The 16,735-nt window shown below is 34.1% G+C and overlaps 1 protein-coding gene across 4 annotated transcripts in view; it reads right to left on the reverse strand.

Moving 5' to 3' along the window:
- The window catches only part of LOC112058326 (protein pangolin, isoforms A/H/I/S), a 226,321-nt gene extending 214,845 nt beyond the window's left edge, over nucleotides 1–11,476 (reverse strand). Inside the window, exon 1 of one of the 4 annotated variants that reach the window (XM_024099072.2) lies at nucleotides 11,219–11,476. The gene's annotated coding sequence lies outside the window, so the exon portion shown is untranslated. The remainder of the gene's footprint in view (nucleotides 1–11,218) is intronic. The other 3 variants (XM_024099069.2, XM_024099075.2, XM_024099070.2) reach the window with 3 other exon arrangements.
- Nucleotides 11,477–16,735: the final 5,259 nt, after the last annotated feature.

Raw genomic sequence — 16,735 nt, forward strand, 5'->3', positions numbered from 1 at the left:
GGTTGAATTTTTTTATTAAATTTTTTTTAGTCACTTATTAAACAACGAAAGTAATTCAAACACATTACGCCTAAATATTGTCTACAATGTCGAGTTGCAAGTTTAGGAAGTGTAAAAACTATATTATACTATATATAATGTAAGTACTATATATAATATATAATGTAAGTAAACACAAAAATGTGCATGTGTGCGCTCAGTTCAGTGGGGTCACTAAATTCAGATCACTTATTTTTTTGTTGCTAAATTAGGATCACTTATTTATTTGTAACTAACAGCATTTAACAAAAAATGTACAGAAAATAAAATAAACAATAATAACGCCACAAACAAAGAAAGTTACAATATAAAGTAGGTATAACTTGCTGCGGTGATTTTGTAAGCCCGTAACATATCTATAGTATAAAACAATCATTGGTTTTAAAGTACGTATGTCATTGTAGTCGATGACATATTGACATATTTGACATTCACTGATGAGAAGTAGAAAATGTAAAAATGCCAAATAAATGTTAATTATTTTTAGATGCTACATTTCAAATTCTTGTTAAGCCATTATGGGCTTTATTACCTTTCAATAAAGTAGTTAATGCGTAAAGCGTGATTTGTCCGTCTAAATGTACTTGTGACATTGGATTTTTGTGACAAAATAAAAGCTTAAGAATTTATTGTTGCATACATACAGCGTTTACTATTATACATATCAACCCATAATCGGCTCACTGATGAGCTCGAGTCTCCTCTCAGAATGAGAGCGGTTAGGCCAATAGTCCACCACGCTGGCCCAATGCGGATTGACAGACTTGACACACGCAGAGAATTACGAAAATTCTTTGGAATGCAGGTTTCCTCACGATGCTTTTCCTTCACCGTTAAAGACACGTGATATTTAATTTCTTAAAATGCACACAACTGAACTTTTTATGAAAAGTTGGAGGTGCATGCCCCGGACCGGATTCGAACCCACACCCTCCGTAATCGGAGGCAGAGGTCATATCCACGGCTACTATACATGTACTATATAAGTACTATACTATATATGTGTTACTATTAATATTATAAAAAAACTTAGTATGAAGCGACTCATATAACAATGATCGAACTTCACTAAGTTAGTTTGATCTCTTATATTATAGTGCATACCCTAGTTACAAACCTTATGCACGCCACTGATAGTAGAACATTAAAAGAGTTATCTAAACACCAAAGAAGCGTTCAGTCATGTACGCGAGTTGCACAAGCGAGCGCATTGCGTATGCCGCGCGCGCGCACCCGTCAACACGCGCGCATTAGCATTCCCATCCGAGAGCGTGTTCTCATAGCGCAGTTATACGTACCCACGTTGTGGCTGCATCCTTAAATGCAACCAATTTTATGAAGAATGAGCGACGCTTTTTGGACAGGGTGCATGCTTCTAACATGCCTTTTTCTTTTCATTGACGCGTGCACTAGTATTCCCATCCGAGAGCGTGTTATCAATTATTATAGCGCAGTTATAAATACCCACGTTGTAGCTGCATCCTTACAATTTTATGAAGAACTAGCTGACGCCGCGCGGTTTCACCCGCGTGATTAACTTTCCCGTAGGAATACGGGGAATAATATATAGCCTTCCTCGATAAATCTCTCTAGATCTAACACTAAAAGAATTTTTCAAATCGGACCAGTAGTTCTTGAGATTAGTGCATTCAAGCAAACTCTTCAGCTTTATAATATTATAGTATAGATAAGCGATGTTTCTTGGGCAGGATGCATGCTTCTAACATACCCTTTTATTTTCAAATCATTAAAATATTGACATTGACGCGGACATTAGCATTCCCATCCGAGAGCGTATTTTCATAGCGCAGTTATACGTATCCACGTTGTAGCTGCATCCTTAAATGCTACCAATTTTAAGGACAATAAGCGATGTTTTTTAGGCAGGGTGCACGCTTCTAACATCCTCTTTTCTTTTCAAATAATTAAGTATTGACATCGACCCGTATATTAGCATTCTCATCCGAGAGCGTGTTTTCATAGCGCAGTTATAAGTACCCACGTTGTAGCTGCATCCTTAAATGCAACCAATTTTATGAAGAATCAGCGATGTTTTTTGGGCAGGGTGCACGCTTCTAACATCCTCTTTTCATTTCAAATCGTTAAAATATTAACATCGACGCGTCCATTAGCATTCCCATCCGAGAGCGTGTTCTCATAGCGCAGACGTACCCACGTTGTGACTGCATCCTTAATAGCAATAAATTTTATGAAGAACAAGCGATTATTTACAGCAGGTGCATTTTTGGGCAGGGTGCACGCTTCTAAAATCCCCTTTTCTTTTCAAATCATCAAAGTGTTGTCATCGTGTGAGTCGGTAATTGTATATATGACCTTCCTATATTTACCACCGACGCTAAAAGAGGTGGATTATAAATTTGCGTCGTCTGAATCGTATCACTCAAACGGAAGTACCGATTTCGATGCGGTTTTTTTCATTTGAAAGCCAGTAAGTAAATAATAATCAGTGATCCAGCTCACACACTGCAACACCATTTAAACTTTTCTGTTATAATGGAGAGAATATCTGTAATAAAAGTCGTTAATCTATTTAATTTCGCAACCTTAGGGGGTTTATCAAAATTTTCAACTTTATCTTGTAAAGTTATGCATACTATATGCATATGACTACATTAAAGACGTAAATGTATGCTTTGTTAAAAAACTACAATAATGAAAACACCAACAATTTCAGTAATTTGAATCTTACGGCATACAACTTAAACATTAAATCAGTTTGACAAAAAAAAAACAATAAAATGCCCTGACTGTACCTATTCTGTGAATGCGTTTTTGGAATCCGAATCGAATTCCAGTTATCGAGCGAGTTCTGGAAAATAGTTGTTAATCTTTATGATTTACATACCCTTAGTACGATATTGCAAACGACGATCGACTTCCAATATGGAATGTCATTTAATTAGGTAAAAATTGATGTAAAAAACTTTGTGTTAAGACTCAAATTCTTCAATACTACTTTAATCTGAAAAATATAAATTATAATATAATAATTATTATGAGTTTTGTAAAAGCCATTAATTACCTTAAATATCTATTTTATAATAACTTTTATGCACAAAAAAACAAAACTAACGAAAAAAATACAAAAATTTTACAGACAACAGGCGATTTTGTCACTAACAGTGATCTCTTCTAGGCAACATAAACCTGATCAAAAAAACATCTAAATATCCTGTAAGACGGTCCTTGTACGCTTACTATTTTGAAAACTTTACTGTATCTAATATATAGCGTTTGACGCTTGATATATAGCGTATAGACTATATTTACTTTTTTTATGAAATAGGCTCATACTTGACCACAATCTAACCAGTGTATATGGTCTAAGGTTGGAGAAAAAGAAGACGAACAAAGTAAACTCTTGACGATCCGATGAAAATAAACTATCAATGTTTTCGACGTTGGTCAACACGCACTAGGGTAATAAGTTACAATACAATATTTAAATTAAGTTGCATTGTTGTCGGTCATATTTTAATTTTTGGTTAACTCATAAAAAAATCGTAAGTACCTATGTAGGTAATGTAATTTATTATTTTTGACCTTATATATTATATTTAATAACAATGAAATTATTATAGCTAAAATACTTGGAATGTCGATCAATATTAGAAAACTGCTCAAACCAATTCTTAACTCAAGCATATTTACGACTTTTTTTTAAATTTAAATGCTTTTTGACAAAAATAAGCAGCGGTAGTATTTCCCCGGACTAACTATGCCATTTGGTGATGTTTACTTTTTTTATAATTAACTGAAAAAGAAGCTCATACTCGTAAGATATAAAACATTTAAGGTGGCTAAAATAGAAAAAAAAACACTTATTGGCATGCATAATAACGAAAACGGTAAATTACAGCTCAATTGTCGAACCTCCTTCATAAAGTGACAAACCAATTTTACAAGTTTCCATTGCTGAGAAAAAAACAAAAAAAAAGTTAATTAAACGGCCACGCAGTACTTGGGCGTAGGAAATGTGATTAAGGTAAACGCAGACTGATGACAGGTACGCAACGGACAAATCTTGTAATAAACTATAAATAAATCATTCTCATTTACTTATCCTTAAATTATTTCTAACTTATTTTTACTGTAAAAAATGGCCTCGTATTTTCAAAATAAGTAAATAGGAATCTAGAATGAAATGCTTGCATTCAAATTACATTACTTACTTAGCACTAAGTGTTGAGACTTGTATTAGCAAAAAGGAATTTCCATACATAAAAGAAGCAATTTTTTTTATGTTTAGACTCAGAAATCAAAGCCTCGTGATAGCAACTGCTGAAAATGCTATAAAATAAAGAAAGACCGACCATCAGAGACTCTTTGATCTCAAATAAGGCAATTTGGCCAACAAGAAGTGAAAACGTTGCATCTAAACACTGCGCACGTGGATCCAGTCTGCAATTATCATTATATAAATAATTCATTTGAGATAACGACCAAAATAAGACGATTGTTCGCTTCTGAGAACGCACGTTTTTGGTTTTTGTTTTTAAAGACCGGGACGCTGTGCTTTTTTTAGGGTTATACCTACCTTTAAGCGTTTATAGGGTTGATTTTATTAGCTGGTTACAGGCATTGTATATTTATACTAATGTTCGTTTAAGTGGGAAAAAACCTGACAATACTAATTATTTATATATAATAATTTGAGAAACATATCGTAACTTATATTAAAAATTCGCATGAAATTCAAAATTCAATTAGGCAAGTATCATAATTTAATTTACTCTAATGGTGGTAATGATAGTCGAAAACTTAAAATTAAAGTTACGAGGGTTCCAAGCGCGCCTTGTTCCGAGAAGAGTGAGTGTGAGTTTGTTTGTCACGCTCACTCCTAAACCATTCAAAATTCTTTCACCAAATGGTAGCGAAAGCACCAGATTTACCGTGATTAGGAAATAATCAAACAGGAAATAAAAATCAAAACGTGCCCTAAATAAATAAATAAATCACTAACAACCCATATTCGGCTCATTGTTTAGCATGAGTCTCCTCTCAAAATGAGAGGGGTTAGGCCTTAGTCTACCACGCTGACCAAATGCGGATTAGCAGACTTCACATACATATAGAATTAAGAAAATTCTCATGTATGCAGGTATCCTCACCATGTTTTTCCTTCACCGTTTGAGACACGTGATATTTAATTTCTGATTTGGAGGAACACATTGGAGTTGCATGCCCCGGACCGGATTCGAACCTACACCCTCCGAATCGAAGGCAGAGGTCACATCCACTAGGCTATCGCACGTTAAATAAATATAAACCTAATTAAAAACAAAAAATAATCCATCAACAATGAAACACCAAAGCAAAAAAAACTAATTACCTACCTACTTACTTACTAAAATTATTATAACCAATATAAAAAAATGTAACAAAACAGGGTATTAAGTATACTAAACGTATATTATGGTATTATGGTGAATCTTGATAGCATATAATTCTGCTACATTGAAAAAGGATAACTGTATGTTAAGGGCACACCAACTTTTTTATGAAGCAGGTGCGATCTTAGGGCCCATACACACTATCATCGAAACTGCATTGACCCTGAAAGATGCATCAAGCCAATAAAGTGGCGTGCACTTCATATAAGCAAAATGCACTGCCTAACCTAACGATTTATTTACAAGGACGTTGGTATTGAAAAACTAAATTGTTATGTTTGTAGTTTCGTATATTTGTATGTTTTTCGTATATAAAAATAAACCTTGGCTGAGTTTGTTGTGGGCTCTTCTCGGACCAAGGCGCGTTTGGAACCCTCGTAATTTTAATTTTAAGTATTCGAATGATTATTATCACCATTATCTTAAGTTTCATATTATTACCTGACGTTTCGAAAGAGCTTGTAAACTAAGCCTATTTGACTTTGACTTTGATGCCTACCCTAGTTAAAAACCTTGTGCAAGCCACTGGCCAATCTATTCTGGGAATTCCGTTTAGCTTTGTATGTAGTGGTTAGATACACTGAAGTAGGGTACATGGGCGTATTACAACTCTGTTTCTATTGAGACCCTCGTGAAAGCTCGGGACAAAAATATCTTACACCAAGTAAATGAACTATTATACTTAATATCATTTTAGTCCCTTGTGTAACACACTACTATTTATTTACTTTGATGTTTTTAGGGTTTCGTAACTAAAAAAAAATTACGAAACTCTTCCAACAACAGTTTGCTCTCCGTCGGTATGTTTGTCAAGACTGGAACACATGGAATTGAGTTGAAATTAAACCATATACACAATTACACAGTCCCTTGAAGTTGTAAGAAAATCAAACTTTGTACGGAATCTTTAGGACATGTCGGTTTTTTTTTCATACTTTTTACTGCTACTGCGGAATTCTGCCTATTACTATTAAATTTAATTGACAGGTTAATTACATACCAGTTTATAATTCCCGCCAATTGTTTTATTTTAAACAAAATAGTATAATTTTTCGGCTTAAAATAAACATCAATTAACTTGTGAGTACCAATTTAGTAAAGGTGGTTATTAGGTTTTTTGTCGTGTCTTTAATGACATTAACTTTATATGGTCTAGTGTTGTTTCTAGACAAGTACATCACAATTAATGCATTATTTCAATTAAGTGTATTAATTTCAATCAAGATGAATATTTTCTCAGGCTTCGGTAGTGGTTAGCTGCCTACTGATCCAGTTAAATTAGTCAAACTTAGTTAAGAATCTCAGAATTTAATGATTCCCCTAAAATATATTGTAAGGTAAATATTGCGTGTATTTTTACGGTATCTGACTTTATATCATAATTGATTGCTGTTAATTTTAGTTTTTAATTAATATTTTATTAATTATACATAAGTCGATTTAGATGATTACTTTTTAATCGCTTATTTTTTTAGTTATTATATTTTCCGTTAATACGCACATAATAAAATATAACATGGACTTACATAGTTTAACCATGTTATCTTTACTTTCATGTTTTTTTATAAAAAAATTAACGTTTACAACCGATTTTGTCTACATTTTGTCTAATCTAATATTTATTGTATTTAAATTAAATATAGAAATTTACTACCGGTAATAACTGAATATTAAACATTTACTTCTAAAAAATATTTTTGACAACTTATTAGCATTCTAAAAGTAATAAAATCAATGTATATCACAGTGTACTTATTTGATAGCTTGGTTATTCCTAAAAAGGTCTTGTAGGTAAGTAAATATTATAGATAGGTAGGTAGGTATATACGAACAGGATTAAGACACGCCTCTTACAAACCCTCTGGCCAGTTTTACCTACCTACTCATATTATTCCGTCATAGAGGAAAACTAATAGATAACTGCGGTTTCCTATATAGACTTCGGTTAGTGTATTTCTTATCACATCCGATTTTAATGTAACCTGTAGGTAGAAGGAAGACTAATACTTAATAATAATCGATTTCTTTCGTCCGCTTGTGTTTTAGTTCCGATTTTTTTTTTAATTTCTGACCTCAGTATATAACAAGTGTTCATGTAATATAGGTGGTTTGATAATGTTCCTATTTACTTAATCTACCTGTGAAAAAAAACTTAAATGTTTTTTTTATACAGGTAGATTTAAGTAGGTAACTTAAAATCCGTTCAGTCGATAGATATATCAACTTGTTTCATAAATTGAAACTAAAACTCAGCTCTAAGGAACAAAATTTTTGACCTCTATTTTTGAAATACTAAATTATATCAACCTAGCAGGTTTGTAATTTATTATATGATATACTTGAAGTTTAATTGTAGAAACCAAGCAATCCCGACGGCCGACGATTAAAAAAAACAATTCATGTTTTACTGAATTTATCTTGATTAATATTGAAATCTTGCTAAATAGGAACTTGCAAATACATATTTGTAAATTTAAATTTTTTACGATATTGCTTTAAAAACAATAAAAAACGTATTTAAAAACTATAGAACATTATTTCCAATCAATATTGAACAAAAAAATACTGTAAATACAAAATCCAAACAACAATATTACATAAAATACTTAAACAGAAGAAGAATAGAAAAGCCAACTTTCAACCCTAGTTTTATAAAGCATATCCACGTGACAGGCAAAGATCGCTTGACCATACAGCCTAATATATTTTCATTTTTATTGTACGTTTCACTGTACATAAATATTCTAGCTACACTAGATTTTTTACGAAATATAACTAGATAGGCAGTTAAGTATTTTTAACTGCAAAAAATATGACTGAATGGTGCTTTTTTAGTACTTTAGAAAGTTTTATAGCTCTTTTGTTTTACTTAGCAACGGAAAAGATAATTTTAAGTGTCATTGTCCGAAAGTAATAATCACGTATTTTTACTATTACCTACTCACTTTCAAACTTACAGCCTGCAGGTAATAATTTTTTTTACTGTAAACAGGAAACAGTTTTTTAATTCGCTTTCTTTAGAATATGCAAATGTCGATCGGATTATAGTTGTTAGGTAATAGTAAATAATGTACTTTGAATAGATATGGTAAATTAGTAAGAAAAGTAAATTTTAGGTATTTGAAAAATATACATTACAGAACACTGAAATTAAGACAATTAGCTGCTTATGTTCGCCTCAATTAACGCGCTAGTGACATCTATACTAGTATTATAAAGCTAAAGAGTTTGTTTGTTTGATTTATTTATTGAACGCGCTAATCTCAGGAACTACTTGTCAAATTTGAAAAATTCTTTCAGTGTAAGATAGCCCATTTACCGAGGAAGGCTATTGGCTATATATTATCCCCGTATTCCTACGGGAACGGGAACCACGCGGGTAAAACCGTGCGGCGTCAGCTAGTATCATATAAAATCTTGTATCTTACGCTATGTAATATGAGCAGAATATGTTTTCTTTTTTTCAAATCATCTCTTATTTAAATGTTCTTCATCTCTTTTGTCAAAAAATTAGTAGATTAGAAAGCTAGCTATTTACTTACAGTAGAATAGAAAAGCGTGTACCTTCTAGCGGTCAAAGAGATGCAAAGTTCACGTTTCACGCGCCGATACTGGACCGATAAGGTATTTAATTACGTTATAAATTATATGGCACAATTCCGTACTAACTGATAACGAGCGACGACGGCGCTTGCATATAACATAGCTATGACCAACGATGTTATACTGCTAGATATTGGCTTGGCTGAGTTTGTTGTGGGCTCTTCTCGGACCAAGGCGCGTTTGGAACCCTCAAAACTATAATTATAAGATTTCGACTCTAATTACCACCACTAATTTAAATTAAATTATGACATAACCTTTCAAAAGTGCTTGTATACTAAGCCTAATTGAAATAAATGAATTTTGATTTTTGACGTGCCTACAAAATTACCGCAAAAAGTGATCCGAATTTATCTATTTCACACTGCGCACACATGCACAATTTTATGTTTAATTACATATATTTATATATTTAAGTATGTATATTGTATGTTGTTGAACACACAACTCGACATTGCAGACAATATGGTATAATTTGTTTAAATAACTTTCGTTGTTTACTAAGTGACTAAGTGAGTAAATGAAATGAAGACAATTAGCCACCTCAGTTTCGGCGCGCTAGTAACACATCTAACAGTATAAAATCTCTGGTTATGATGAATATTACTAAAAATAACATTTTTTTACTTTAAGCCTGGCTCAATGGTTTAACCTGCAGCATTATTAAGCCATTTAGCTCCATATTGGTTTTTACTAGGACTGTGAAAGCCAATATGGTTCACATAAAACTTTAAAATAGCTGAAAGTTTATCTTATTAATACAAATTTAATTTTTTAACGGTGTTTAGAAGGAAACGCAGATACCTACATACATTCTGGCGACTAAAGGAACATTATTTCTTAAATTAACCCGTAATCATTAATAAATTATTACTATCCCGACAAACACAAACTTAATAAAAAAAAGTTTTGCATTTGGACAGTTGAGGCTTTAGACTTTTTAAAACTGAACCTCCTATAACTTCTATCTTTTAATAAATAATTCTTGCAATAATTTTCATTTGTATTTGTTCTAGGTACTCACAACAAAATATGGATGCAGAAAAGTATATATTTAATCCCGCGTGTTTTAAAATAACATTCTTGCCGTGGTCATTATATACCTATCTACCTACTACAAAATACAATCAATTACATGTACCCATGAAATTGATTGTATTTTTTTTTTATTTTTAAATCCAAATCATAGTCAACAAGTAGGTACCTAGTTTTAATAATTTTCGTACTTAAGACAGGCAGGTGGGTAGCTAAAATGAAATTAATTTATAAACGGAATGCCTAACTACCTATTTAGGTACCTATATGTATATCTACTTGCTTCTTCAATTTGGTTCCATATTCTGAGCTTATTTCAGTCATTTTTTCATAATTAATTACAACGTACTTAGGTACTTAAAAGGCTATAAAATAATACCTACGTACTTAGATTATTTTCAACGTTAGTACCTAACTATACTTATCTATTTATTTGTATAATTAAGATAAAGTAAATTAACGTATTAAAACTAAGTTTAGACCATTTTAAATGCATTTATTTTTTATTGCCAAAATAATATTTCGGTGTAAAGTTGCGTACTTTTGCATAGACTTTAGTTACCGCTTGCTGTGTTATTGATATTCAAATAGGTAGGTATTTGTACTTAAGTCTTTTAGGTATTTTAGTGCATCATTATCTATGTAGAAGAACTTTAGGCAAGTAGTTCTAGTGACTTAGTCAATCTATTGAATGTTTTTCTTCAAAGGAAGAAGGAAGGTATTTTCCCGAGTTACTCAATGAGCCAAAAGTTATCGGTTAGACTAATAGTTAACTTTCGCACTTTAATGAATTATACTTTAGTTCATCGGACTCAATTTTAGCGGAACATAAATAGCTTGGTTTGTATATTGAAAACTAAATGTTTTAGAACGAATACTTTACTTTTAGGTATTTTACTGGTTCCTCAAATTCTGAGAACACGGTATGGTATCACTTTACCGAATAGTCTACGAGTTATAAACATTTTTAGTTCCAATTTAAGTTTTAGTGACCGCTCGTCGCGGCTTCCTCCCGCGCGTGTCTTCCAACGAAGTTGTATACGATTTGAACGTTGAAACCGGCGAAAATGATATACCGACGACCGTTTATTGAAGCACTGATAGGAGTGATGTGATGTAGCACATACCTAAGCATGGCGTTGTCCAGGATGATCCTCAAGACACGTCCAAAAAACACACTGTTATACACAACACCCACGTTACATTCTCGTTATCACACACTGTCGTTTGTTACACTCGCGAGGGATGTTACGTGCACACATTATTTTGTTTACCGGCAGTTTGTTACACCAGCAACCAGTGACCACAACCGGCCGAACGTCGCGGCTACACTGCGAACAACAATGGTGCGACGCGAGAACGAGCCGAGTTCGAGCCACCGCGCACACAGCGCCGCGTCACCCACACTGCGATAAGATCCGTGCACCGACGTGCGCATATAAAAAACCAACGATCGGTATGCAGACGTTCGGTTTGAGCAGGTCCTCGGCTTGACGCTGTTTTCGTCTGCGGTTCGGGGTGGCCAGTTTTTAGTGTTAAACTTCCACTTCATATAAAATCTATTAATTTTTATTTATTTATAAGTACTCGTAAATCAGATTTTACCATCCATCTCTCTTCGCAGTCTATTATGATCAGGGGTTGTCTGACTGAAATATTTTAATTTGTTACTTGAAATATTTTAAAGGAGCAATTCTTATTTATAATTTATGTCACGTGGTTCTGAGAAACGAGACAGAAGATTTCTATGAAATTCCTCCAAAATAAGGTTTGCTTTTTAAAATTTTACATTTATGCAGCTAACTTAATATTTCTTTTACAAAATGATAAGGAGGGCGAGACCATATGAATGACGCCTTCGGGCTTGTAGTCGTTAGTAGCAGGTTGAAAGATTGAAGAGAGCTTGACCGCATGGAGTCTTTCCCGCTCAGATAAAACATCTTATAAAGAACAGTATACACAATAAAACAGTATAGACCAGTAAAATATATATGTATTTTACTGGTCTATACTGTTCATACTGTATACAGTGTCAACCTACAAAATTACAGCTTCATAGTATAAATTCAAATCATTCTTCGGCAAAATCCGAAAATAGAAGAAATTAAAACATTTCTTTAGTGCAATTCGCAGATCGCAGACCAAAACCCAGAGAAACATCTCAAAAAACATGACAATTCGTAAAAAGTAGTTTAAAAATATATAGACTAGAAAATGAGTGCCAATCGAAAGTAAATGTGCTAACTATTTTTCAAGATCATTGTCAGTCAATAAAGTAGTGTTTTTTTAGGATAAGAATAAGTAATGTTTATTTATATAGAAACTCAGTATAAAATTACAATGACGTTCTCGCCCTTAAACTAGGTAAGCCCGTGTCATTTATATTATAGAGGCTGGCAAAGGTATTTATTGACAAATTTTTATTTCTTCAATCTACAGCACAACAGTACTACTACTGGTTTGATTATTTAGTAAATACTAAATAGATAAAAATTTAATTCACAGTGGGTAATTTTTGACCACTGGTAACATTAAAAACAAAAGAACGGCAGTCAGCGAACCTTGAGTGGGCAGGCGATACGATTCGAGCCTGCGCCCGAGTCAGCGCGCCATGTTGCTAGCAGAACGAGCGAGACAGCGCTCTACGGGTATGCGTCTATCTCACTCGCCCGCTTGTTAGCGTATTGCGTACTGTAACAGCTATACTCGTCAGCGAACACACACACCCACATACATATTGTTATCTTACACAAAATTTATATGAGCGCAAGACACAAGTTGAATTTCGTCTCAGCGGACACTCCTAAATTCTTTACGGAAGGATTCTTTTTTTTTTTGGGAATCTTTACGCCTTTACTTGGCTCGAGGCGTTATAAAATTATAATGGTTGCTAATATGGAGTTTGTTTTATGAATTTGATTCGTTCGTCTTGTTGTTTAAGTGTTGACTCGTTGAATGGATTCGATGAATGAGTTTTAATAGGTAGGTAGGTACTAGGTATTACTACTACTACTTAGAAACAATAATTTGTTTGCGTGCGAAATTGGAACGCGTTGTCCGTTGTATGTTATCATTTTGCTGACATTACGTTTGGTAGCATTTTTTATATCTACATAGGTAACTATGTACCTACCTAACTGTCATTCTTTTTTATTTAATAACCAACCTTCTGTATGTCCCTATGTAGGAATGATCCGATTCGAGTAAGGTTGACGAAGTTTAAGAGCCTTGATAGTCCAGGGGATATGACCTCTGCCTCCGATTCCGGAGGGTGTGGGTTCGAATCCGGTCCGGGGCATGCACCTCCAACTTTCCAGTTGTGTGTTTTTTAAGAAATTAAATATCACGCGTCTCAAACGGTGAAGAAAAAACATCGTGAGGCAACCTGCATACCAGAGAATTTTCATAATTCTCTGCGTGTGTGAAGTCTGCCAATCCGGATTGGGCCAGCGTGCTGGACTATTATTGGCCTAACCCCTCTTATTCTGAGAGGAGACTCGAGCTCAGCAGTGAGCCGAATATGGTTTGATAATGATGATGATGATGAAGTTTGTGGGCTGATGAGATCACTCCTGATGCCCTGATTTGTACAAATACATATATACGTTTGGTTGACGTAATAAAATGGAGACCTCAGTTTTGACTGTGCAGAACACTTAAAACTGAATATGACGTATGACGCTGTGCAGAATAATCATGACTAAGATTGACATATGACGCTGTGGAGAATAATAGGGTAGTTGACTTATATCGAGAGCCGTGATAGCCCAGTGGATATGACCTCTGCTTCCGAACCCGGAGGATTGAAAAAAATGTCAACTAGCCTATTATGACGTATGAAATCAGAAACTTCGCCGTCTGCGATGACGCTTTGCAGAACAATGCAGTGAAGAGTTTCTTCGAAGCAGATATAGGATCCAGCAAGTGCCTACAACAAGATAATATTGAAATTTATAAGAAAGTCGTTAACAGGTTATTAATAACAAGAACATGAAATATTTTAGCCTCTTTATAACTTTTACGACTTGTTCTAAAGAGACTAAAGAGACAGTAGATAAAATCAGCTAATTTTATTAGTTGGTACGAGTATACACTTTGTGCATTTTTATAGGCGTAAAGAGCATAGGTACCTAAAAAGGTTTCTTCACTACTCTTGCTCAAAAACACTGTCATATTACCACTCCACAGCGGGGCTAAACAAGCAATTTAGCCTCTAGGGGCTAAAGTAATTTCGTTTTTTTTTAATTCTTGTCTGATACGAGTACTAGCCAAGTACTAGCCTACTATAAAACGGAGGAGGTTTTATTCGAAAATAGAATCATTATAGGTAAGGCCCTGACTGATTTGAAAAATAAATAAAAAACTTTAAATTGGAATGAAATGCAGCGTTCTTGTCTGTGGAATGCGTTTATTTTTTTATTTAATTTTTATTGAGTTGCGAATAAAGCGAGATTTGAAGACATGGGACATCCTTTACGGTGTAATACCTTTGCCTTTTTCTCATGTGAAAAAAATTAAAAAGCGAGAATTTAAAAAACAATTGGCGTGATTAATACACACTTGATTTTTTTCATTTACTTAAATACTTACCTACGAAAAATTTAATAAGTGAAGAAAACAACAACAAATGGATTCACTTATGAAAGGAGTTTTTTAAACTATTATCTCCCACGTTTACCTCATATACTCGTTATTCATCTTTACAGTAGTCGGAAATTATGTTATAGGGTAAAAGCATCTCCCATAATATCCAAAATTGTAGACTTTGTACATTTAATTTTCAATTAAATAAATCATTGAATATTGAACTAAACTATTTTATTTTCTCGCAATCGTAGTGAAAAGCAGAGTGTAACACACACAATTTAGGCGGCCCTCGACTTACGTCTCAGGCCCTAAAAATACCTCGTATTTAATGGGTCTTTTTAGCCCCTTGTATAACAATGAATAATATTGAAAATTACTGATGCGACGCTTCGTGACGTACTGACTTGATTTTTTTTTCATTCAATTTTGTATTTGGAAAGGCTACGGCGCCGTCGTATTCCGTGCGCCCTATGTGCCTACTATTCATTAATCTGTGGATAGAGTTAAAAAGTTAAAATATTTCGCACCGAAAGCACTGGTCCTTTGATGATTTATAGGTACTGATAAAGTCAATTAATTAACAAAAAAATGCTAATCGTCATTCAATCATTTGTTAAATTAATCCTCAAAACAATGAAATAGATATTAGTCATAATTTATACTATAGCATTAGGAGATGCTCGCCACTTTGCCCGTGGAATATGATGATGATTATGATGATGATGATGATGATGATGATGATGATGATGCAAACCGCTTGATGTCCTCGGTCCATCTAGTAGGGGTGTGGGGTCGCCATTCCAGCACCAAGGGACCCCAACGTCCATCGGTTCTTCGAACTATGTGCCTTACCCATTGCTCCTTCAGCTTCGCGACTCGCTGAGCTATGTCAGTGACTTTGGTTCGTCTGCGGATCTCCTCATTTCTGATTCGATCAAGGTGAGAAAAAAGGTTTGAACCCAGTGGCGTGCACAAGGTTGTCGATCAGGGTATGCACTAGTAAGAAAAATGAACCAAACTGGGAAAATCTGCATTTAAAAGTATTAAGAAAATATCTCTTAACCCGTATGTAGTAGTTATATGCATATATGAAGTGCACGCCGCTGTTTGAACCTTGTAATAAGGCCCTTAGTTAGCGACCTAAAATTACGAATTATTAAGTTAATAACTAGCCGAAGCCCCGCGGTTTCACCAGCGCAGTTCCCACTCCCATTATGGGGATAATAATAGCTTAAAACACTCGCAGATAACGTGGCTTTCTAGTGGTAAAAGAATTATTAAAATCGGTTCAGTTGATCCAGAGATTATCCCCTACAATACAACAAACTTTACCTCTTCATAATATTAAGTATAGATGAATGATTGATAATTAAAATGATTATGTTTAGCCGATAATCTTTTCGATATTTAATTATTAATCCTACCGAGTTGTAGTTTTTTACTAGCCGCTGCACGCGACTTTCCTGAATCTGATCTATACTAACATGATATGTAAGTTTGTTTGTATACAATGATCTCTGTAACTAGTCAGATTGTAAAAGGTCTTGATTTTTTTTTTTTGATAGCCAGGATGAGGCAAGCACACGCTTACTTTAAAGAAGAAGCCCCCCTCCTCTTTTTCTTTAATTAAATACAAGCTTCAAGGTTAATTACATACAAGCGGACGCCCTTGACTTTATACGCCCTTTGACCTCCTTAATCCGGCCCTATCGCAAAATCCGTTCTTAGTTCACCTACTAACTATAAACTACCTTCCTGTCAACGGACATTTCGACACTATAAGGGTTCCTTGTGGACTGCGGAACCCTAAAAACATGGCTAAGTAGGTAGTGTTCTTATTTTTTTCTCTCATTTATTTATTACTTCTTTTTTTTAATTTTTAACAATGTCAATATAAATATAAAATACAAAACATTATAAAAATTTATAAAAAAAATCCACCCTCCCGCTGCGGGACATTTGAGTGCCCAAGCAACCGGTGGTCAGGGCTCCAGAGTGAGGAACCTCCTCACAATACGCGCCGTCTCAATCACTGCCTTTTGTATCCGACTCTTGAT

Source organism: Bicyclus anynana, chromosome 25 (assembly GCF_947172395.1).
Source record: "Bicyclus anynana chromosome 25, ilBicAnyn1.1, whole genome shotgun sequence".
Taxonomy (NCBI): domain Eukaryota; kingdom Metazoa; phylum Arthropoda; class Insecta; order Lepidoptera; family Nymphalidae; genus Bicyclus; species Bicyclus anynana.